The following is a 24243-nucleotide window of genomic DNA, read 5'->3' on the forward strand; positions in this document are numbered from 1 at the left end:
AGCTGCACAATGTGGTGCATACATCTGGAGTTCGTTTGCAGTGGCTAGAGATCCTGGCACACCTACTCTCTCTCTTCTAGAAAGTATCCCTGCTCTGCTCACACCAAGCCATACCAATAATAATAATAATAATCCGGGCATAGTGGTGCACGCCTTTAATCCCAGCACTCGGGAGGCAGAGGTAGGAGGATCTCCATGAGTTCAAGGCCATCCTGAGACTACATAGTGAGTTCCAGGTCAGCCTGAGCTAGAGTGAGACCCTACTGTGAAAAACAAAAATAATAATAATACAAAAGAATGCTTGTGCTTGATGTGGTGGTACATGCTTGTAATCCCCACTGGGATTCCACTGGGAAGTAGAAATGGGATTCCCAGGGCTCGCTGGCCAGCCAGTCTACCCTGACTGATGAGCTCCGGGACATTGAGATGGCCTGACTCAGAGGAGGCGGGCAGCATTCCTAAAGATGACTCCTGAAGTTTTGTCCTCTGGCCTCTACATATACACGCGCTCCCCCCCGCCCTACAAACATGCACACTCACAGCTGACAAAAAAGAAAAAAATACCAACTAAAAGGGCACACCAGTGCCAGACCATACTTCTGTGCTCCATGCCCAGGGGAGGAAACTAGTGCCCACTGTGGGGGACAGCTGGCTATGCACCCAGGCTGATGGGGCCCCTAGACACCATTCTGCCTGCCACAGCCCTCGGGCAGGAGCCTGGCCTTGCCCAGCTCACAGACACCTTCCTGCTACATGCCTTGGACTTCTGCCACAATCGCACAGACCCTGGCCGGCTCCCAGCCACTCCTAAGCCCTCTGAGGCCCAATCTACCACAACAGCCATCGATTCGGAGCTGTGTTTATGTTGTAGTGAGATAGATTCATGCTCTGGGGTGGCCTGAGGGATTTAGTGGGCATACACCAGACTCTGGAATCATCGATGGGCTGGGGAATGAGAGTTCAACAACTGCGCTGTGTGCCTGTGCACGCACGCTGGCTGTCCTGCCAAGCTCAGGGCTGGAGACCAAGGTCTGTGGGGCAGAGCACAGGACTGGGCTGACCCTCAGGTGATTGGCTGCCTGGAACCTGGGAAGCTGGTGCAGGCAGCCCACCCTCCCTGGACCCCCACACGCACCATCAGGACATGGGCCGAGGCCCTGTCAATTGCTGGCATCTCCTGCGGATGCCTGTGGAGGCCTGGGACAGCCCTTGTGGGAATCCAGTCCTGGGCCGGCCAGAAGCCAGCTGTGTCTTAGCAAACGTGTCTCCCACCTGGCCACTGAGCAGGACGATCTAAGGGCCTGTCAGCTCCTAAGCCCCTACCCCTGCGCGCCACCCCTGCCTTCTGAGCAGGGACCCCGGGCCGAGCTGAGCTGCCAGCGTCCTGACCTCTTCCCGACAGGTCCTGGACTCTCTCGGCTCCTTAGCTTGGCCTCCACAGTCACCTCTGTGTGTGAGCTGCTCAGGTCAGCTACCCCTCCAGTAAATGAGGTGGGCATCAATCATCAGATGGGCCCAGCAGGGGAGCCACGTGGCTTTTGTATTGGCCTCAGCTGCTTGGGAAGCTCAGACAGTGCTCAGCTCCGGTTCTAAGAAAGAGCAGCAAGGTGGAGCCTTCCGGAAGAGCAACTGAGCTGTGATGACCACTTCAGGAGGCAAGGCCTCTAACCGGGTCGCTTGGGTCTCATGTTGGAGTAACTGAACCCCCTGGGTGGGACCCCAAGTGTGTCAGTTCACACAGAAGTTCAGGCTGAGTTGCAGCAGAAATGGACAGAGACGCTCCACATGCATCCTCCATCCCTGGACTTATGCCTCTTCCAGAGCTTCAAGTCAACAGGATTGTGTGGAGTTTTGTCTGGGGAACCTGGCCTCTTGCACTCAGAAGGATGACATGGAAGCAGGGCACAGTGGGTGCCCCTGGGATCCCAGTGCTCAGAAGGCTAAGTCTAGAGAATCACGGGCGTAAGGCCAGCCTGGCTACCCAGCAAGACGAAAGGAAGAGCGAGAGGAGATGAGGGGCAGGGCTAGGGAATGACTCTAGCTTCTAAGTAGAAGACTGCGCTACCCAGGGGAGCCTGACTTGGAGCCGAGGCAGTGAGACGCCCCCTTTGCTGATCGCAGATGTCCCACCAGTCCTCTAGCGTTCATGCGGGCAAGCAGTGGTGTCGCCTGCAGCAAAGGCTCATGGGTGATGGACCACAGGCCTCCTGGCCTGCTTCTGATGAGGTCACTGGTCTGACTGCAGACTGTGATGTGAGGTGGATTCCCATGATGTCCTGAGACCTCATTTGCTAAGTGTAAGGTTCGGGAGTGACCAAGACCATGCAAACCACTCTGAGGGCAAGATGGAAGCTTTAATTTGGGGAAAACACGAGCTGCCAGGACTGACTCTCAAGAGCGGGGCACAGCCCACCTGAGATTTCAGTTAGTGGGCTTTGCAAGGCTCTTCAGTGGGGGGAAGGTGAGGAGGGGAAAAGAACTCCTCTGTTCCTTACATCAGCTAGTTCCAATCGCTAGGGTGTGAGACCAGAACAGTGAGCAGGCAAGATAAGGGGGCAGGAAACCATGACCTGTGGGGGGACATTGTTAGGCAAGGAAGGGGTGATGGCTGGGCGGGGCTGGGCTGGGTCTCGTGAGGAATGTGGGTAAGTCTCTGTCACCATCTTGCTATCCTAGGTGACTCTATTTTGGGGAGCCTGTCCCGACCTAACACTAAGGTGTTTTTATTTTAATTATTTTTATATTTATTTATTTATTTATTTGAGAGGAGGCAGAGAGAGAGAGAGAGAATGGGCATGCCAGGGCCTCCAGCCACCTGCAAATGAACTCCAGATGCGTGTATCCCCTTGTGCATCTGGCTTACTTGGGTCCTGAGGAATCAAATCTGGGTCCTTTGGCTTTGTAAGCAAGCACCTTAACCACTAAGCCATCTCTCTAGCCTAGTCATTTACTAGCTTTTGTTTATTTTATGTTTGGCAGAATTAATAATCAGGACTGGAAGTGGCTTTGTCTCAGGGAAACACAGGCCAATCCTTCCCGTGCACAAAGGTGAAATCAGTTCCCACCGAGCTGTCTTGGAGAGGACTTTGAAGAGCTCACAGGCTCAATTGGGGGCAGCTGCACCAGAAGGGCCTCACCACTGTTTCATACCTGGAGAGTCACAGATTTGGAAGCTGGCATTCTCAGGAAGATCCCTGTGGTGGTTTGATTCAGGTGTCCCCCATAAACTTAGGGGGTCTGAATGCCAGGTCCCCAGCGGATGGAGATTTGGAAATCAATGCCTCCTGGAGGGAGTGTGTTGTTGGGGCAGGCTTATGGGTATTATAACCAGCTTCCTCTTGCCAGTGTTTGGTACACTCTCCTGTTCCTATTGTCTACCTGATGTTGGTCAAGGGGTGATGTCCACCCTCTGCTCATGCCATCACTTTCCCCTGCCATCATGGAGCTGCCCCTCGAGTCTGTAAGCCAAAATAAACCTCTTTTTTTCCCCACAAGCTGCTCTTGGTTGGGTGATTTCTACCAGCAATGCGAACCTGACTGCAACAATCCCCATCTTAGGTTGAGTCACAGGATACAGCCTTGGCCAGGAAGGTAGAGACATGTGGCACTGGTATGCCCAACTGGCTAATTCGTCCCTGTGGAGCAGGAGAGGCCAGGAGCAGGGGCTGGGCACCATTGACCTGCCCAGTCTTGATCACTATCCTTGGGTCTGCCTAGCAGGTGGAGAGAGGTAGGTCCATGTCTGGGCTGAGGGTCCATCTTTACGCGAGGAGTCTCCTGGGAGTGGGGGAGGGTGGGATGCAGGATTCCAGAGACAGGCCCTTTGACACTGCCGAGTCACAGCGCCCTGAGCCACGAGCCCCATGGCTGACCTTGGGCGCACCATTGCCCACTACACGGTGAGCTGGACACACCATGGTCCTCCTACTGAGATGAGGCGCCCTGCGAGCTCTCTAGAGCACGCATCGTTCTTGAGACAAGCCATAACAGGGATGGCTTTACAATGTGCAGACACCGAGAATGTCTGGAAAGAATCTGGGCAGGGAACAAGAGTCTCCCAGGTGGTCCCATCAGCAGAGGACAGCCCAGGCTTTCTCGGCCTGACACTTGGGTCCTCACGGAGGCTCTTCACTTCACTCTGAAAACACAAGCACCTTCAGGGCCATGTGTCTCTTGAGGCAGAAGCCATGTCCCCCACCACCCACCTCACGTACCACCCGTGTGGGTCGGCAGAGCCAGGCCAGGCTAGGTAACAAGCAGTGCTCGGACCCACAACGGTTTGTTTCCACGCAGACTCCTCATCCAGCAGCTCCGGCTGGCTGGTTTTCAATGGGGTCCTCCCTCCAGGGCAGGCTGTCAGAACAGAGCTCTGGAGATACCCCAAGATGGCAGCAGACATGGGGGGGGACACAGGCCAGTTCCTTCTGTTCTGTGAGGTGACACACTTACTATCCTATTTTCTCAGTGAAACTCAACCAGCCAGTTGCTCTGGCACAAACAAGTGGAGAGGGTCGGCATGCTGGTGCCACAGGGCTCTTGCCTGCTGGCCTGGGAAGCTGGGCATCTGCCCAGCGAGGCACTAGGAGTTGGCTTGGCATCTGGACCAGCAGGGTTGTCCAGCCCCGGAGCAGCCACAGTGCAGGGCCTGCCGTGGCCAGGCCTCGTAAGGCCTGAAGGCTTTAGGGAGACAGGCCTGTAGGAACCGTCCACACAAAAGACACGGCTGTCGCCTCAAAGGGGAGAAGAGTTTATTCTGGAGGCAAATAGGAATGGCATGGCCCAGGAACACAGATTTAGTTACCCCAAATTCCATGTTCCAACGTGTTAACAACTTCATGAAGGGTTCATACTTACAGAACAAAAGAAAGTCATCAATCAAGGCACTTTTCAAATACATTGGCTGACCATACAGCAAGTGGGGAGGAGGGGAGATCTCCACCATAGGCCTTAGATGCTATCTGATGACATTCTTAGCCCTTGGGTTAGTGGAAGCTGGGGTCTGTTTTTTCATTTCAAAAAGGATTATGCCTGATCGACTGGTAGTCACCAAGATGTTAGTTCACACAGAGATGGGCAATACATGGCTATTGAGAGGCTGAAGGCAGCCCAAGGTGATCTGGCTCTGCCTCGCAACCTTCCATCTCTCTGCGATCACAGGAGCTTCCTCAGTCCGTTCGTCTCACTGGGAGGAGAAGTAGCAGACAGAGCTGTTTTCTGGGAACCTTAGCCCACACTGCCCAGCATCACCGACGACACCTCTCCCTGGCTTTCTGTGGCCATGAGAACGCGTCACCTGCACAGCCTCCCCATGGCCAGCTGGAGCCCGTTCCCACAGGTCTCGGTGCTCACCTGTCTCTTCCAGAACCCAGCTGGGCTTGGCCCCTTCTCTGCAGACCCAAGGTAGGCCTGGGTCCCCGGGACCTGCATGAAGCCTGGCAAGAAGGGACACACCCAGGACTGGAGGGATGGCTTAGCAGTTAAGGCATTTGCCTGCAAAGCCAAAGGACCCAAATTTGATTCCCCAGCACCCACGTTAGCCAGATGCACAAGGGGATACACACGTCTGGAATTCATTTGCAGTGGCTGGAAGCCCTGGTGCACCCATTCTCTCTCTCTCTCCCTCCCTCTTCCTCTGTCAAATAAATAAGTATTTTTTTAAAAACAGAAGGGACCCAACTGGCAGAGGCTGGCTGACCTTGGGTATCCAGTCCAAACCACTGGTGCCCCCAGCTCTGCATGGGGTACAATTACACAACACAGTCTCACACTGAGGAGAACACTGGAATGGGGGAAGGGGCCTTCCATTTCTGGCTGGGGGACGCCTGTGTATAACCCTCCTCTGGGCCCTCTGGTGACAGAACCTGGGCTTGCCCTGCACGTGAATGACCAAAGGATACACAGGATGACCGAGTCTCAGGGCAGGCCCAGGTGGAACGTTCTGCCACCGCTAAGACACCCCAACTTATCGTTTCTGTGAGCAGCTCACCCCCCACTTGTCTGGGCCAATCCTCCCTCACTGGTGCCAAGCACCCTCTTGGCTCCTGGCTGCAGCTGGAGCCTACAGGGTGCCCAGAGCCCAGGGCCACAGCCATGTCAGCACCCTTCACGCTTGGGCCTGGGCCCCGCCTGGCCACCCTGCTCTGGCAAGGGAGGCAGCGGCTCTGGGCACAGTGCCCCCTCTGCTTCTCAGGTACCAGAGCCTAGCACTTGCAGGGACAGCAAATGGACTTGCGTCCACATTGGGGTGCTCCTAGGCCCTGCCCTGTCTCCTGACAAACTGCAGACACACACATTTTCTAGCAGGGATGGCCCTGCTAAGGCCTCTTCTCTGCGGCGCGATCTTGGGTGGCTGTCAGCCTCCCAGCTCACCCCGCAGGCCCCTCCACGCCCGCCCCGGGGAATGTGGGGCTCAGCTGCCTCCAGGAAGGGCTCCCGGGCCACGCTGGCAAGACGCGTCCCTCAGGGCTGCGGGATGCTCCAGGGCCGCTCCTCAGCCTCCTCCAAGGTGTGTTAAAAATGGAATCGCAGAGGCACCTCGCCCTCCACGCGCCAACAAAGCTGACAATGCGGACTAAAAATATCAGGTGTTTCTCCTGGAGGCAGCAGAGCCCAGCTCGTTCCGACACCCCGCTCCCCGCTCCCCGCTCCCCGCTCCACGCCCAGCAGGCCTGCGGCTGGAGCTACAGAGCTGAGGAGCCGCAGCGGGGGCTGAGCGTTGGCCAGAGGCCATGTGGGCAGGAAAGGGCCCCTTGCAGTACCTCTGCTTCCGTCCAGAGCCATTCTGGAACCTTCTCCATGTGTCCCTGTATGTTCCTGTCCAGTGAAGGGGGCAGGACAGGGGAAGAGGATGGCAGAAGGGCACATCGCCCACGTGGCCCCCTGAGCACATCCAGGCGTCAGACACTTTCGCTCTCCTGCCCTGTGGCCAAGCCAGGGCCTCAGATAGACTCATGGCTTCATGCTGTCTCCCAAAGGCCACCCAAGGGTGGGACTCAGCTGGAAGCCCAGGAGGCTGAGAAGGCAGGGTGAAGCAGCCCAGGCTGGCTGGTACCCAAGGCCATGTTTGTGCCAATCTCCCGTCATGCCAGCTGCCTGTCCAGGACATGCTTCAGGGGGGAGTGTCTGGAAAACCCATGTTCCCAGATGAACTCGGCCTCATTTGCAGAGCACCCCAACCCGGACCCTCCACTCGGGCCTTCCCACGGGTGGAACACCCGCCCACGGGTGTCGACTTTCACTCTCCGCGGGCTCCCTGCGGCCTCAGCAGTCAGACCAGGAACCAGGTGAGGCTCGCCAGGCTGACTGCTCGTGCACAAAGCAAAAGGAAAGATTAGGTCCAGACAGCATCGCAGTGCACCGGCTTCCCCACAGGTCTCTAGCGGGCCTGAACTCTACAAGATAATCTGGCTTCCCATAGCACATTGGGGAACCTTCCTGCACCTCTGAGACCCTCCTCTGGGGTCTACCGGTGCATTCTCACCAAGTCAGGTCAGGGAAGACGCCGTGGAACCTTCTCAAGGGCGGAGGCCCCTCTCTGGCATGAGGGCCTGGCTTGGGGGATGATGGAGTCAGGTTCCCCTCTGGTCAGCTGCTTCTGGGGGCCTGGGTCTACGGACTCCAGGAAAGCAGGAGCTCTGTCCCCACCAGCATCAGCAGTCCATACGCATTGCCCATGCCTCTGCTGCAGCCTGCCAGCCTCGTGGTGTGCCTTGAGCCACCAACTAGACATCCAAGTGAGGAACTGGTGGCTAAAGGTTCATTGCTTCCGGCCTTAGAACCAGCAGGGCCTTCAGCCCACGCCCAGCTACCTGCAAGGTGGGCAGTGAGGCTTCTGTGTGAGGACAGCAAGTGAGCAACTGCTATGCCCATGGGCGCTGTTTGTAGAGCTGCCTCCTGCAGGCTGGCTGCTCAGGCCAGGTCTGTCACCCAGTCAGGCTCCAGGCATGGCCTCAGCACTGTCCTTGCTCTTCCTTTCTGTGAGATGGGCCCCTCACAGAACCTTCTCACTCTTGCGCATGACAGCTGTCTGCAAACACCATTCTCACTCTGCAAACCCTCCTCATCCATCACAGCTCATGGCTATGGGCTGTGGCCACCAAAGGACTGCAGCTAGGCAGGCAGACAGGGACTGGGGCACCTCCCCCACACCAACAGCCCAACATATATACTGGCCGGATCCCCTTGAGCCTGTCTGTGAGCATCCCACTTGAAATGATCACTCCAGGTTTCAGCAGGAGAGCAGGCATCTCCCAGGCCAGCATTTGGCATCCCACACTGGGGGCAGTCCCAGGGGACATCAATAAGGAGTGGGGGAAGCACCAGGCACCGTATCTTTAAAAAAAAAATTTTTTTTTTTGAAGACTCGCTATAGCCTAGCCTGACCCAGAATTCACTATATAGTCTCAGGCTGGCCTCAAACTCACAGCAATCCTTCTACCTCTGCCTCCCGAGTGCAGGGATTAAAGGCGTGCGCCACCACGCCCAGCTAGGAACCATGTCTTGAGCAGGCTGTCGGTCCCTCGGGAGGGTGTGGGGAGGGAGAAAGGGAGATATGGGGGGAGGGCTGGCGAGGAACCAAGGAAGACTTGGACTTGACAGAAGATGGATCCTGTGGGTGGCACAGGAGACTATCGCCAGCAGGAGTCACAAGAGCAAGTGTGAGGGGGTCAGGACCATTCAGGGAGCAGCGGACTCTGAGGAGAGGCCAGGCCAGCTCCAGCTGTGTGAAACTGGAAACCTGTGCCCCAGCAGGTGCCGCCAAATGCAGAGGGCTGGCCCGCAGGCTCCGGGCTTCCGTGTGACACCTGCTGCCTCTCGCTGGCCAAAGCATGGCCTGCCACTGGCCTGGGCACCTCCATGGCATTAGCTGGAAGCCCAGTGGACTGGCAGCCCACACTCAGGATGGCTCCCTCACGAGGGTGGCAGGAGGCCCTAGTCCCCACCACCTGCGCTACCCAAGGCTCCAGAGATTCATGAGCCAGGCTTGGAAAGGCAGTCTCCTTTGCCTGCTGTGGGTCACACAAACCGGTTTGCCAAGTGTGTGTGTGTGGGTGGTGCCTCTAAACATCAACCTGGGGCGGGAGCTGAGAGGGCAACCTTGGAGGCAGGCTACTGGGGTCTCACCCAGCTCCGGACACTAGGGTTCCAAGGCCTTGCTCTGCCAGGCCAAAGGATGAAGGCTCAACCCTTCTCAGTGAGTCGCTTGGAGACCTAACCCTTAGGAAGGTGTATAGGGCAGGGGACATCTGTGGAGGGGTGCTCAGGATATGGATGCTTGCTCAGTAAGGAGCCCTAGCAGTTGCTAGTGGGGGGGGGGGGCAGCATACTTCAGAGTCATGGGGAGGCCATGCTGGAACCCTTATCAGCTATGAATCTCATGGCTTTGGGAAGATGGGGAGACAGCCCTTTTTTAATTTTTTCTTTATTTATTTTAGAGATATAGAAATAGGCAGTAGGGGAGAGAGAGAGAAAAAAAATGGGCATGTCAGGGCCTCCAGCAGCTGCAAACTCCAGATGTATGCGTTCCCTTGTGTATCTGGCTTACGTGGGTCCTGGGGAATCAAACCTGGGGCCTTTGGCTTTGTAGGCAAATGCCTTAACCGCTAAGCCATCTCTCCAGCCCAGGAGATGGCTTTTTTGTTCCTCAGTTTCCGTATCTTCAAAGCCGGTGACACGGGACCTTATGGTGGGACTAGGGAGGATTAAGTAAGAGTTCACGGGGCCACTGACCTCATCCCTGCACCGACCACTTTCCCGCCTGACCCTGGTCAGTGCCAACCCCAACGGCCTGCTGTGGGCTCTTTCCCTGTCAGTCAAAGGCGCTGGCGCGGATGTGTGGAAGCGCGCTGGCTGCTGAGCGCTCACCATCATGGGCTGGATGACGCATACATTTTTCTAGGTGTGTATAGTGGAAACAAAACCAAAATATTAGCACAAGGCTAAGTTTGTTTTACAGCCGCTGTGATCTATGACGGTACTTGTTTGGTTTCATGTAAACAGCTTTCCCTGAGCTCAAGCCACTGCTGACTTCCGCCCACTGTCCCCTGGGGCGCTAAGTCTGAGGGTGGCAGCTTCAAGTGTCATTCAAACAGCTAACATCCAATGGAAGACTGTGTCCCCTCAACAAAAGGGTCACCCAACAATGTTGTAGGTGTGGAGAAGTGTTGGGTTCCCAACAGGGTTGGAACTGCTGGGCTTGGGGTTCCTGGGTATCCAGGACTCTTTGGATGGGGCTCTGAATGTCCGATGGCTGTGTCTCCTGGACAGGAGAGGAGTCTGTCTCCTGAGTGCCATCAGCGTAACTTCCTTGGACTCTGGCTGCAGGCTTCTTTCTGGAATATCTTGGAGAGCTCCTGACCAAAAAAAAACTGTCCTTAGGGACAGCAGGGCTCCTGAGCACCAGCATCTTGGGAGCTCAGCCCTGAGCCTCAGCCTGGAATGAATGAAGTGAGAAACAGTAGCCATTTGTGTGCTGGAGCAAAGCCCATAGGGCAATCTGATGGGGCTGATAGGGACAGACAGACAAACAGATGAGAAGTTCATGCCTATTTATCAAGCTGATGTTGAACCTTATCCCTCAGAGAGGCACATATCACAGCAGCAATACCAAACGTTACACAGCTCAGAAAAACACACTTTATTTTATTTCTTTATTTTTATTTATTTATTACTTGTAAGAGAGGCAGACAGAAAGAGAGAGAGAGAGAGAGAGAGAGAATGGGCACTCCAGCGCCTCCAGCCACTGCAAAGAAACTCCAGATTCATGCGCCACCTTGAGTAGCTGGCTTACTTGGGTCCTGGGGAATCGAACCTGTGTCCTTTGGCTTTGCAGGCAAGCACCTTAACTGCTAAGCCATCTCTCTAGCCCCAAAGCACACTTTTTGTTTTTTGGGAATTCTAAGGAAGTAAAGCTGCTTTGGGAGGAAGGAAGGCGGAAAGGCTAGCACGACTCTTGGGGGGACTCGGAGGGCGAGAATGTGCGCTAAGAGAGAGCTAAGGCGAAAACCTTACGCTTAGTGAACGTGACTGCGCTATGCTTGGCTAATAACACTGTGTTATGACTACAGTTCATGTGGTGTGGTCTGCTCACACTTGACACTGTCATCTCCCACCAGCCCACTGCTAGGAGTTGCCACCAGTGACCATCTTAGCAACCATTGCTGGCCTCAGCCCCCACCTGCTGGGTGCACACTCTCTCAGGAGCTCATCTCCTCCCTTGCCTCTTGCGGGGAGCTACCACTGTCCCAAGATACAAGAGTCACTTAGGACCCAGAAAAGCAGAGTGCCTGGCCTGGGCCACCCAGCTAGAGAGGACAGGCATGAAAATGTGGTCATTTGCCGGACATGGTGGTGCACAGCTTTAATCCCAGCACTTGGGAGGCTGAAGTAGGAGGGCTGCTATGCATTCGAGGCCAGCCTGAAACTAGAGAGTGAATTCCAGGTTAGCCTGGGTTAAAGCAAAACCTTACCTCAAAAAGAAGAAGGAGGAGGAGGAGAAAGAAAAAGAAGAAAGAGAAAAGAAAAGAAGATATTGTAATTTGACCCCTGGACTGTAGATATGGTCCCATGGTAGTGAAAGGCCCAAGAATTCAGAAGCCCAGAAATACTATCACGCTCCAAAGGGAGCTTAAGCGGGCCCCTGCATACCTCAAACTCCAGGCTTTACTCTCTGTTGGAAGCAAGTAAAGAATCCCTCTTCTCATTATATCAGAGCCCGCTCCTAATATAAAACTAGGTAAAAGGCCATGAGATAGCCCTCAAGGATGGGAAATGAGTAATAAAGTGAACCACTTATTTGGTTTCTGTAAATAGCCTGCACCATAAGCCTTAATAGCCCACACTGTAAGCCTTAGTAGCCTACACCATAAGCTGTAGCAGCCTGCCTCAGACCACCAAGGTCATAGGAGACTGATACCACACTCTGCTACTCCCACCCAAGGACCTGCGCAAATGCTGACCACCAAGGTCATAAGAGACTGATTGGTCCACGAGGGGCTTGAACAAATTAAACTAATTGGCTTAGAAACTATGGAGTGGCACAAACTGATTGGCTCGCACCCCGCGGGCTCCTGATGTTAAAAAAATGATTGGTCTAATGCACAGGCTTTGTTAGAAACCCTATAAAAACTGTCCCGTTCCTGCATTCGGGGCTCTGCAGTCCTCTACCCCTGTGCAGTGTACGACTGTGGGCCCCAGCGCGCTTGGAATAAAATCCTCTTGCAGTTTGCATCAAGTCCGCTTCTTGTGAGTGATTTGGGATGTCGCCATATCCGGGCAGAGTGTGGGATCCTTGTTTCGGGGGTCTTACAGTAGGAACATTTCAGATCACCCTACTTCCTCTATGGAGATGTATCAGCTCAGTGCTGGTGATCTGCTTTTCAAAAACCAAAAACCAAAACCACTGCTTTTACTTTTTCTTTTTTTTTTAACATTAATTGTATAAAAGTATGAGCTTATTATGACATTTTCATACATGTATATCATGAATTTAGATGATATTCATATTCCTCATTACTTTCTCTTGTTCTCCCTCTTGCTTCTTTCTTTCTTCCTTCTTTTCATCCTATTTCCTTCTTTTTTAAGGTCTTTCTCTGGTCCAGGCTGACCTGGAATTCACTCTGTAGTCTCAGGGTGGCCTAGAACTCACAGTGATCCTCCTACCTCTGCCTCCCAAGTGCTGGGATTAAAGGTGTGTGCCACCATGCCTGGCTTCCTATTTCCTTCTTTCTTTCTTTTACTTTTTTTTCTTTTTTTCATCTTCTTTCTTTTTCCTTCTATCTAAATCCCACTTATGAAAGAAAACATGAATAGTAATCTTTCTGAGTTTATCAGACAGCTTCAGGTTCGCTGAGATGAACTTTTAGACCAGGCACAGTTATGGAGGAAGGGATTTATTGAAGCTTACAGATCCAGGGGAAGTTCTATAATGGCAGAAGAAGCTGGCCTGCCTTCACAGGCCTAAGCAGACAGAGAGAAGTGCAAGCCTAAAGGTCAAAAGCCACAGCACACTTCAGGAACTCCAGCTAGGCATATCTTTAGATTGAAATCGGAAACCCACCACCACACCTTAAGATCCACCCAGTGACATTGCCTCCAGCCAGGTAGCCAGCAGATGCAAACTACAAACAACTGAATATATTGGGAGGCATCTATTCTATTCAAACCACCACACTGAGTCTGGCTTACTTTAATTAGTACAATGATCTCTAGTGGCACCCAATTTCCTACAAATGACATAATTTCATTCTTTTTTAAAAAATATTTTATTTATTTATTTATTTGAGGGAGAGAAAGAAGGTGACAGAAAGAGAGAGAATGGGCATGTCAGGGCCTCTAGCCACTGCAAACAAACTCCATACACATTTGCCACCATGTGCATCTGGTTTACATGGGTAATGGGGAATTGAACCTGGGTCCTTAGGCTTTGCAGGCAAGTGCCTTAACCACTAAGCCATCTATCCAGGCCTATAATTTAATGGAATAAACCACCATTGTATAGATACTATATTTTTTATAACATGCTATATTTATCATTTATCATTCATGGCATGTAGGCTGAACGTTATGACTTGGCAATTGGAATAGATCATGTGGAGGTTTGAAAGTGAATGTATGTCCCCATAGCTTTTATTCAAGGTTTTTTGGATTTTTATTCAAGGTTAAGCTTCCTACTTAAGTCTCCAGCATCCTTCTGGAGATGTCACTGGGGATGGATCTTGTAGTCCAGTCCTAAGATAGTATTCAAAGCCAGTTTGAGCTCTAGCTGTTCATGTTTGTTGGATGTCTGGTGATGTTTCTCTGCTATGATCTATGGAAGTGAGCCATTTTTTTCCATCATTGATGGTGTTTGCCCTGGATTCTGTAATCCTGAAATAGACTATTTCCTCCCATAAGCTTCTTCTGGTTGGGTGTTTGTTCCAGCAATGAAAAGTAACTGCAACAGTAAACTTGGTACCAGAAGTGGGGTTGTTGCTGTGATAAATCTGACCATGTGGGTTTTGGTCTTTTTGAACTTATTTGTGGGAAGAATGTGGAAGGATTTGGTACTTTGTACAGGAGAAGACTTTCAGTGCTATAAGCAGAGCCTTATGGGCTATTCTGGTGAAAATTTGAAAATGCTAAATGCAGAAAGACTATGGACCATGAAATCTTGGCTTATGAAATTTTAAAGGGTAAAGAAAAAACTTTGTTGGAACTGGGCTACTGATGAAAAGGCTGGTTGAATACTCTGTATGCCCTGAAAATGTGATCAAAGTTGAAGGTAAAGTAATAGACCGGTGTGCTTAGTGGAAGGCATGGAGCAGAAAGATATAAAAGACACGTTTGGGTTTTTGGTTTTTTTTATTGAGGTAGGGTCTTACTCTAGCCCAGACTGACCTGGAATTTACTATGTAGTCTCAGGTAGGATTCAAACTCATAGTAATCCTCCTACCTCTGCTTTCTGAGTGCTGTGATTAAAGATGTGTGCCACCACACCCTGCTAGAAGATATATGTTTTATCACAGGCAAAATTCAAATTTAAAGTTACAGGCACAGAGACTGGTTTTAGGTTATTGAAGCTGCAATTGATTACCACCAGTAAGGGTGGGCCAACTGCTTTGCATTGGGACAATGGAAACGATGCCTGAGGTGAAATCCACTGGGGGGTTCAAATGAGTAAGAATGCAAATTCTTTTGCAAGAAGGAGGCTTGAAGGAAGTTTTCTAAAGAAGTAGCTGCTCTTCAAGGTCAGGGTTTACTCCCCCTGCATTTACAAATCTGGCTAGACCACATACCTGGTGCTGGCTTTGGAAGCATGAAAAATGCAGGAAAATGAGTCATGAAGTGCAACATGCTTTTGTTTTCTTGGGGGGGAATAGTCCCTGGGCAAAGTGAAGCAAGGTTGAAATCCCTGTATGGAGAACAAGTAAGGCCATTGTATGGAGCTGTGAGGATGAACTGTGGTTTGCAGTGTAGACTTGGAGATATTGTGGATATACCAGGACTGTGTAATGGCTGCCATGAGAGGTACTAGCTCAAGGCCATGGGCAGCCCAGCTAGAAAGGTGGAAATAGAATCCACAGACTTTTGTCACTGGTTATGGCTGTTGAACTTGAGCTGCAGATGTTTGATGTTCGCCTACCAGTTATTGATTTTGTATTTGTACAGTCCCCTTATCATGCCTTTTAAAAATATTTTTATTTATTTGAGAGAGAGAAACAGGCAGGGGGGCAGAGAGAATGGGCTTGCCAGGGCCTCCAGCCACTGCAAACGAACTCCAGAGGCATGCACCCCTTGTGCATCTGGCTTACATGGGTCCTGGAGAATCAAACTGGGATCCTGTAGCTTTGCAGGCAAATGCCTTAACTGCTAAGCCATCTCTCCAGCCCTGTTTTGCCTTTTTGCAATGGAAAATTTTACTCTGTGCCATTATGTGTTCCTAATTCCTACTTCTCATTTGTTTGTCTATTCTTCTGGTAAAATTTATTCTTTTCTGAGCTCTCATGCTTGGGTGAACTTTTCCCCTTCTATACGTGGTACTCCTTTAAATGTATTGTGCAATGCTAACTCAGTGGTCATAGTAAGGGTCCGAGAATTGCTGAAGAAAGACCCCGGACTCAAATAGTATGTAAAAACAAAGAGCGTTTATTCTGCAGAATCAGCCAGCATGCAGGGTCAACTATTCATACAAAATGGCCACCCCGAGAGGAGCATGCAGGCCCCTTTGACACACAGCTAGGGGAATTCCAGGAGGGTTACGTCATCTTCTAATGTGATTGGTTAAGCAAGCAGCAGTTACGTTTGTACACCTTTGATTGGCTGTAGCCCAGATGTTACCATCCTTGGACATGTGTAGACATGTTTTAGAGACTTTGCAGGAACTGACTCAGCCCTGGAGCCCGCTATCTTGGGCAAGTCCCTTTTTTGGTCATAATCCAGAGGTATTGCAGGAACTGACTCAGGCCCTTGGGCGTTTATCTTCCCTGGCTACATGTCAGGGTTGCTGTTGATTAACAGACCTTTGTTCATGGTCATGAATTGCTTTAGTTTACATTCATCATGGAAGATATATATTTCACCTTTACTTTAAAGGATGATGTCTCAGGATATAGTAATCTTGGCTGGCAGTTATTTTATTTCAGGCCTTAAAATTCATCAGTTCAAACTTATACCTGGTCTTTGAGTTTCTGCTCAACAGATCTGCTATTCTGATAGGTTTGCTTTTATAAATTAGTTGGTATCTCTCTCTCAGCTTTCAATATTCTTTCCTTGCTCTGACCTCTTAGAACTTTAAGTATAATAAGATGAGAAGCAGTTCTTTCCTGGGCTTGCCTATGTGAGGTTCTAAACACTTGTACTTGATGTCCATTTCTTCGCCTGGATTTAGCAATGTCCCTGCTCTGACTGGTCGAATGTGTTTCTGGGATTACAGTCTGTGCCTTTGGTCCTTGCCTCCTCTAGACCACAGATTAGTAGATTTGACTTTGTGTGTGTGTGTGTGTGTGTGTGTGTGTGTGTGTGTTTTCAAGGTAGGGTCTCACTCTAGCTCAGGCTGGCCTGGAATTCACTCTGTAATCTCATGGTGGCCTCAAACTCACAGCCATCCTCCTCCTTCTGCCTCCCAAGTGCTGGGATTAAAGGCGTGCGCCCTCACACCAGCAGATTTGGCTTTTTAATTGTGTCCCAGAAGTCTTGTGTGCTCCTGTCATCACAACAGCCTGCTTTTTTGTTTTGTTTTGTGTTTTCTTTATTGCTCTCTGAATGTGAACCTGCTGGGCCCTGTCTCCACTCCTGCTGCTGTTTCTTCTTCCTGACCTAGCCCAGCACTGGTGCCTTCCAATGAGGAAGTCGGAGTGGTGGGGACAGGATGACTGGATGGCAACCAGGCAGGACAAGGCACCTGGCAAGAGAGAGAGCATGGGGTTCAGCCTTGGAGGACTCCAGACCTAGGGCTGGGCACAGGCAAGAAGCCAGGAGTTCACACATGACCTGCAAAGATGCCACCTCTCCCCTCAGCCTTGGCCAGGTACAAACCCTGGAGGAGGCTTGTTACCCGAGGCCCAGCCAACAGGAACAAAAAGTCAGTTTGCGTATGGGTGAAGAAGTTCCAGAATGGAGCCCAGAAAAGCAGGAGTCATGATTCCTGGAGCTCCCTGAAAGGAGACCCCAGGAATGCAGAGCCCTAAACCCAAGGGAAGCTAGAACACAGCTGGTCCGCCAGCAGGGAAAGTAATCCCAGAGCACATGACTTTCTTAACAGGCCTCAGAAAGGGATTCAATGAAGCTCAACCTCTCTGCGTGATAGAAATGCTGCACAATTAGGAATGATGGGTTCACCGCCACTCTGACGGAGAGCGTGTTTCAAAGCAAACGCCCACACTGTACCTGGGAGACAATACGCAGGTTTGCCCCAGAGCACGTAGACCCACGCACGCATGTGCACGTGCCCCACGCTGGTCCCAAGGAGGATGGGCTGCGCTGCACACACAAGACTGGGTTTAAGGCAGGTGGTTTGGTATACGTGTCCTTGAGGTCTCGTGCCTGGGTTAAGGCTGGCTAGGTGGGACATATCTGAAGGAGGGAAAGGCAAAGATAGTCGGAAAGAGTTTGTGCCCAGAGGAAACTCTGTCGCTCATGTGGACCATAAGAAGCCCCCTGATTCGGCCTCCACACCCTGTGAGAGACTGAGGAGGTCCATTGGCTGGCTGATCTCCCCTGGCTAGCTCTGGACGCTGCAGACTTCAGTAGCAGCAGGCACAGTAATGAACAGAAACTCAGAGCCCGGTGGCCAACACGATGCCCAAGGGTTTGGTAGACACTATCCTGCCCCACTGTCTGCCCACTGCTAGCCCATGCCTCCTGGGCAGTCCGCCTGCACCTCATCCTGGCTGCTCAGAGCCCAGGCTCAAGGGCCACATTTTCTGTAACAAGACAGTTCCATGGAGAGTCCAGATGTGCAGGACTCAGTCAGAGAGGGCCCAGGGACACTGTTGACCACACACAACCAAAGGGGTACACACAGGTCTGCCACAGGACATCCAGCCAAGAGTCCCCAGAGGTGGTGGCCTTGGAGGACACTATTAGGCTGGTGAAGTTGGAAAGTGTCCCTACAGATGGAGGGAGAGACTGACTGATCAGGTGTCGAAGGGGTACATCCGTCCCCAGCGCAATAGAAGGCCTAATAGGCAGAGGCCCAGAGCCGGGAGGGACGGCTGGGATGCCACCTCCGGAAACTGAGCAGCCACTGGCCTCCCCCGGAGCTGAGCCTGCTGGTCTGCATGGCCCTGGGCCAGAGCAGAGAGCTCCCAACCCCAGAATCACCCAGTGGTCAGGATGGTCCCAGCTGGGTCCTACGGACACTGCGCACTGGGTTCTTTGGCCATTCTCAGTCCTAGGAAGCGGGACTATGGCTGGCAGCTCTAGGGCCTGAAATACCTAGAAGTTGACCTAGGCAGGGTGCTGGGGATTTCCGTCTCTGCACAGCAGAGGTGGACACCCTACCCCCGTCCTAGGACCATACCAAGCTGCAGAAGTGACTGGCGCTGGCCAGTAGTAATGACCACCAGGAGGACTTGGGGTTTCCAGGAGCTCTCCTGTAATTGCCTTCTCCCATGGTCCCATGCGGACAGACTCACTCCCACCTCCTGGAGCCCCTGGAAGTCTAGCCCATCTCTGGCTAAATGACAAGGTCAGAAAGCAGCTGGGTCCCCACTGGTGGACAAGGCATCAAAACCCAACCCATCCTTCCCTGCCCTGCACAGGAGTGTCTTGTGGCCTCTGCAGTTGGAATGTGGGGGAGCTAAGCTCAGCTCCTGGTGCCCACAGCACTCCCTGGGGTGTGGCTCACCCAGCCTATACTCCTGACGGGCCGGTACGCAAGACTAGGCCAGAACCTCATAGGGGGTGAGAAGCCTGTTCCACCCAGGATGGCCAGGATAGAAAATGCTCTCCTGGGCTGGGGAGATGGCTTAGAGGTTGAGACACTTTCCTGCAAAGCCAAGGGACCCAAGTTCGATTCCCCAGGACCCACGTTAGCCAGCTGCACAAGGGGGCACACATGTCTGGAGTTTGTTTGCAGATGCTGCGGACCCTGGTGTACCCATTCTGTATCTATCTGTCTGCCTGTCTATCTATCTATCTATCTGCCTCTCTCTCTCTCTCTCTAAATAAAAGTGAATAAATAATTTTTTAAAAAAAGAAAATACTTTCCTATAGTTGAGGGACATGCCTGGAGGGGCACCCAAGAGCTAAGAGGCCCCCCTGCCGAGGGGTTCCAGAGGTCAGGTCTGTATGGGCTATGACAATTCGTACTTTTTTATTTGCTCAGTAGTCAGTCTGGCCCCTCACTGGGCACTGCTTTCCCCCAGACGTGCATCTTCTAGAGCCGTTTTGGAACTGCTAGGGCACTCCAGGGACAGGAGCCCTGTGCACAGGCTGCAAAGGCTCTGTGGCATCAGCCCCAGCCCCCCATCACTCCCTGATCCCTCAGACTTTGCCATCTTTTCTGAAAACAGCAACTGGTCCTGCCCCAGGGCTGAGCACGTCTGCTATAGGGTCCTGCAGCCCAGGCCAGGAGCAGCCCTGGCTCTTCTCAGCTAAACCTTCTTGTCACCAGAGCATCTTTGGTCCTGTGGCCTTCAGTCAGGCCACAGGGGGACATGGTTCTTGGGAGAGGGAAGCCTTCTGCCCACAGCTCCAAGGACAGACAGGGCAGTGATGACCACTGCTTATGCTGCCTGCTTCTTATGGCCCTTCCCGTGAGCTTGGCAGGTAGAAACCATTCTCTCCAGGGGACAGGTCAGTTGGAACAAAGGTGAACCCTACAATCAGGACAGCTCCTGCTGGGGACCTAGACTGAGGTGGCCTGTGGCCATCTGGTGGGGATGTGAGCACTGAGGACTTGGCAGGTGTCTCCTCCACCCTCATTGCCAGCCAGTAGGGTGGTACAGGGGATGGACCTGATTGGTCAGTGCTGGATACTTCCGGCCTGTAATCCCACCCGACTCCATGGCTGCTGATGGCTTCCGGGCCATGGTTTCTTCTTCCAGCCACCTCAGCCCTTGAGGCGTCTTTCTGACACACCTCCTCCTTCCCATGACCTCAGCGAGCACAGCCGCAGGGGGGAGGAGGTAGAGGCGGCGGCACTGGGGGCTGTTTGGGTGTTTGGAAACCTGCACCTTCCCATCTATCTCCAGGGCTATAGGACAGGCACACCAGTGCCCCTGGCTGATGGTGCACAACCCCATTCATGGCACCCAGAATCTGACTTCCATCCAGGACCCTGACAGGAGATCCTCACCAGGTAGCCCAAGTTATTCAAGTCAGGCCACAGAGACTCAGTGCAGTTTTTTTTTTTATATATATATTTTATTTATTTATTTGAGAGAGAAAGAGGGAGGGGGCGGATAGAGAACGGGGCACACCAAAGCCTTCAGCCACTGCAAACGAGCTCCAGACGCAGGCGCCACCTTGCATCTGGCTTACATGGGTCCTGGGCTTTGTAGGCAAGCACCTTTACCACTAAGAAATCTCTCCAGCCCGTTTTTATCACGATGTCATTCTCTGTGGTGGAGGCCCAGGGCCCAGAGCACACACCAGGCCTGCAGGTTGCCAGCAGGTCTTTACAGCTGTTGAGGACCGAAGCTAGGGCTTGCGCTCCAGCCTCACGGACCAACTTCTGCAGACCTTTGAGCCACAGCTGTCAGAGGCGGCCAGGAAAACGCCTTCCCTCCTGCCGTGTAATCTATGAACACCTGTGGAGGGCGAGATGACTGTGGCCACCTGACACTGGCAGTGGGGTGTCCCCCACAGCTTGTGGTGTGTCTGTGCATCCGTGTGAGCTGAGTGTGCCCTCCGTGCACTCACCGATTCCTGAGCCTGAGTCAGAATGGGCTGAAAAATAGAACAAGTCATCCCATGGGGGGGGGGGATGGTGTCACCTTAGGTCTGACAGGGATAAGTCAGCTATGTGTCAGAGGGGAATGGCGGCTTAGCCCTGTGACATCAGGGCTTTGCTACCTCTGTCTCACACAGACCTGGGGGGGGTCCAGTGAGCGGTGGCCAGGGGTGCCTGACAGGGGAGAGCAGCGCTGTGCCCAGCTCAGCACTCCAGGCTAGGTGTAGGTGGGGGAAGGGCCCCTTCACACCTCCCCACAGTGGATGCTGACTCCTGGGCCTCCTCTCCCGGTGCTATGGATCAGAACAAAGAAAATAAGTCCTCTGGTGCCCAGAAGGCCTTGCAGGATTCCCTGGCCTCTGTCTGTGACACTTGGAAGAAACTGTGAACTCAGAAACACAAGTCATCTCCATTTTTCCCCCTGAATAAAAGACTACAAAAAAAAAAAAAAAAACCAAACTTAAAATTTCTCACCCAATGAGGTTTTTATCTTAACAAGACTTAAACCCAACCCAGCACAGGACAGACCCGTAACTGTGGTTTTAACCCACGTTATTTTAGCATCTTAGAAGAAAAACACTTGAATTAGGACTCTACTAAAATAAGGTAGGAGGAAAATAAGGTAGGAGGTGTTGGGAGCAGTGCCCAGGCTGGGCAAGCCCTGAGCATGGCTTCAAAGAGGACGTCAAGGCTGGCCTGCTATCACCAAAGCCAGCCGGCTCCGCGACATCCTGGAAGCCATGCTGATAGCAGGCCCCTGGGGACAGGCCACAGGGCGAGGCTGAGAACAGGAAGCTGGGACCTTCCCTGCCCACAGCCACTAGCCGCGCATCCAGAAGCCCCACGGAGACAAGACCTGGGTGGCAGCCAGCACCTCCTGGCATTTCGAGCGATGTTATCGCTACACAAGGAACATTCCAGAAGCAACACGCCTGGTGTTTATTGAACACTTGGCTACCAAGCAGCACAGAAGCCAGTGGGAAGTGTCTGCCTGGTCCTTGCACAGCTGGAGAGCCACATCTGTGTTCACGTCTCACACTGCCTGGTCTCCCGTGCTCAGGCCGTGTCCCCTGACCCCTAACCCTGCACTCAGTGGAAAGGGCGTGCCTGGCTGCTGTGGACAGCGGATGCGGGTCTCCCGTGGACAAAGCCACAGCTCAGCCAGCTGTGAGTCCCATCAGCAGACACGTAGTGTGACTCTAGCACAGGCCGCTGTTACAGATCGCAGCCAGCGGGCAGCCCAGCCTCCTCCTCACTCCAAGCTCCACACTGGTGACCCAGTTCTTTGGGATGGTCCAGGGGTACCTGAAGGGAGGCGCGCCCCTCATCCTTCATTCCATCCTCCACTCATTCATTCAGCAGCACCTCTAGTGGACACCAAGGTGCTGCAGGGCACAGGGCCTTCCTCCCTAGGGAGACAATCTGCAAAGCCTGAGGCACTCAGCAAGGGAGGAAGCCCAGGGTAATGAGGCTTGTCCCCAGGTAGAGAATTTACCCATGGGGTGCCTTGGCCCCTCCCACAAGCACTCACCTTAGCCTCATCAGCTCCCCAGTTTCCCCTCTCTCCAGTCACGGGCACTGAGCCTCCCCTCTCAACCCAGTCCAGTGGGGCTCCACTGACCACACACCTCACAGGTGAGGCTAACTTCTAAGACTTCCAGTGCCACAGACCAAGGCCACCTCCAAAACGTCATGTTCCCCCAGGGAGCAGTTAGTGTGATCCAATGGGAAGCAGACTTGGTACAGATGACACACACCTGTGATCCCAGCACTTGGGAGACAGAGACAGGAGGATTGCTGCAAGTCTGGAGCCGACCAGGTGAGGTCCAGGGTCTTCCCATTCTGACCACCTGATGGCCTCCCTTCCAACAGCCACCTGCAACCCTCCAAGGCTGGAGCTGGCAGGCCCAGTTCTGCTCAGGGCAAAGGAAACCCCTGGGGGCCGGGCTCAGGGGTCACCAACAAGCTGGATGAATTTAGGAAAGGCTGGTCTTGGCCCAGCCTCAGCTTCGTCTCTGCTGGCTGGGTGGTGAGGGGACCCAAGATAGCACAGCACAGGTCTGTTTGCCTCACTGTGACTGGGGAGCAGGTCCCAACACCCTTCAAGAGCACACCCCCAGTGGCCTAGCTTCTTGCCACCGGGCCCCGTCTCTTCCCAAGAGTGCCAGACTTCAATACTTCCCATCTCTAGGGGACAATCAGTAAGTACAGTGGCATCCAGACGCTTGCTCCAAGATATACTGAGGGCTTCCTCCTGCACTTTCCTGTCGTGTCCCCACTGCCCACTTCCCCTGACCCTTCCTCCGTGTGGGCTGAGTGACGTGACGACCAGGCCAGACTCTGCCTCTGAGAGGGAGGGAGGGGGAGCGGCCGTGGCGCTGCTGGGCCGCAGGGCCCTTTATCTGCTGTTTACTGCTTATCAAAGTGGAAAGTGAACCAAAGGCTGCAAGGTTTAAGAACCATGAAAACCAGTGAACTGTGTGGTTTTGTCACAGAAATTTATTGCCAAGTAATTTGTGTTCATTCTACAGCAATTAGAAAATCTCCAACTTCATCCACATATACCTGCGGCCTCCACATCTGCCTCCAGATGTCTTTGTTTGGGGTGGAATGTGGTGGTACTGCCCTGTGTAGAGACTCCCGCCTCTACGGGGTATCCAACAAGGTTGTCAGCACAAACTTGCAGCCAGAAGTGGGAGCTCCAGGGCCCGAGCCTGCTGGAAACTGCTAATCCCAGACCGTCAGCTGTGCTCTTGCAAACGATGCTGGGCAGCCTGGGTGCATCTCTCGCACCACCATCTTGTAGCGACTCAGAAGTAGTCCCAGCCAGTCCTCTGGCCTCTCTGGCAGGGCAAGGTATAGCCTGCAGTAACTGCCCTGTGTCCCTAGGCTCCAATGCAAGCACAAAGCTCAGCTGTGCTCTGATCTGAGGGAGGACCCCAGGAACAAGACGGCTGTTCGCAGCCAGCAACGGTCAGACCGGAGTCACCTGACGCCAGAAAGCCTCAAGGTTTTCCCTGAAATTAGTATACCCTGAACCCACGCTTGCCAGCAGAACCCTCGGCCACGCTGGTGTGACAAAGATCCCCACAGCCAGCCACCTCAAGAGCTGCCTGTGCCCAGAGGGCTCTTAGGTTTCCACACACCGCTCAGCAACCCCTGCTCCCGAGAAGCCACTGCTCCACACACAGCAGCCCAAGTGTCCTGACAGACTTGGGGATCTGTTTCTGAGCCTCTGTACTCCCCGTTGTTCATTTCCACTCACCATGGCCCTCGGGTGCCCACACTGTATGAAGCCTCATCTGCTGTCTGGGCACAGGGGGTGGCCTGCGTGAGGATAGGCCTGAGCATGCACTCGCCCCACAGGA

The sequence above is a fragment of the Jaculus jaculus genome, chromosome 5 (genome assembly GCF_020740685.1).
Source record: "Jaculus jaculus isolate mJacJac1 chromosome 5, mJacJac1.mat.Y.cur, whole genome shotgun sequence".
In the NCBI taxonomy this organism is placed as follows: Eukaryota; Metazoa; Chordata; class Mammalia; order Rodentia; family Dipodidae; genus Jaculus; species Jaculus jaculus.